We start from the raw sequence: 205 nt of genomic DNA on the forward strand, positions 1-205 counted from the left end.
TTCTTTTTAAAAGTTCTTAATTTGAATGAGAGAGATGGATCTCCTGAATACAGCAGACTGATGGGTCTTGACTCTTTATCCAGTTTGCCAGTCTGTGTCTTTTAATTGGAGCATTTAGTCCATTTATATTTAAGGTTAAGATTGTTATGTGTGAACTTGATCCTGCCATTATGATATTAACTGGTTATTTTGCTCGTTAGTTGAT

The sequence above is a fragment of the Mandrillus leucophaeus genome, unplaced genomic scaffold (genome assembly GCF_000951045.1).
Source record: "Mandrillus leucophaeus isolate KB7577 unplaced genomic scaffold, Mleu.le_1.0 Scaffold1041, whole genome shotgun sequence".
NCBI classification, from domain to species: Eukaryota; Metazoa; Chordata; class Mammalia; order Primates; family Cercopithecidae; genus Mandrillus; species Mandrillus leucophaeus.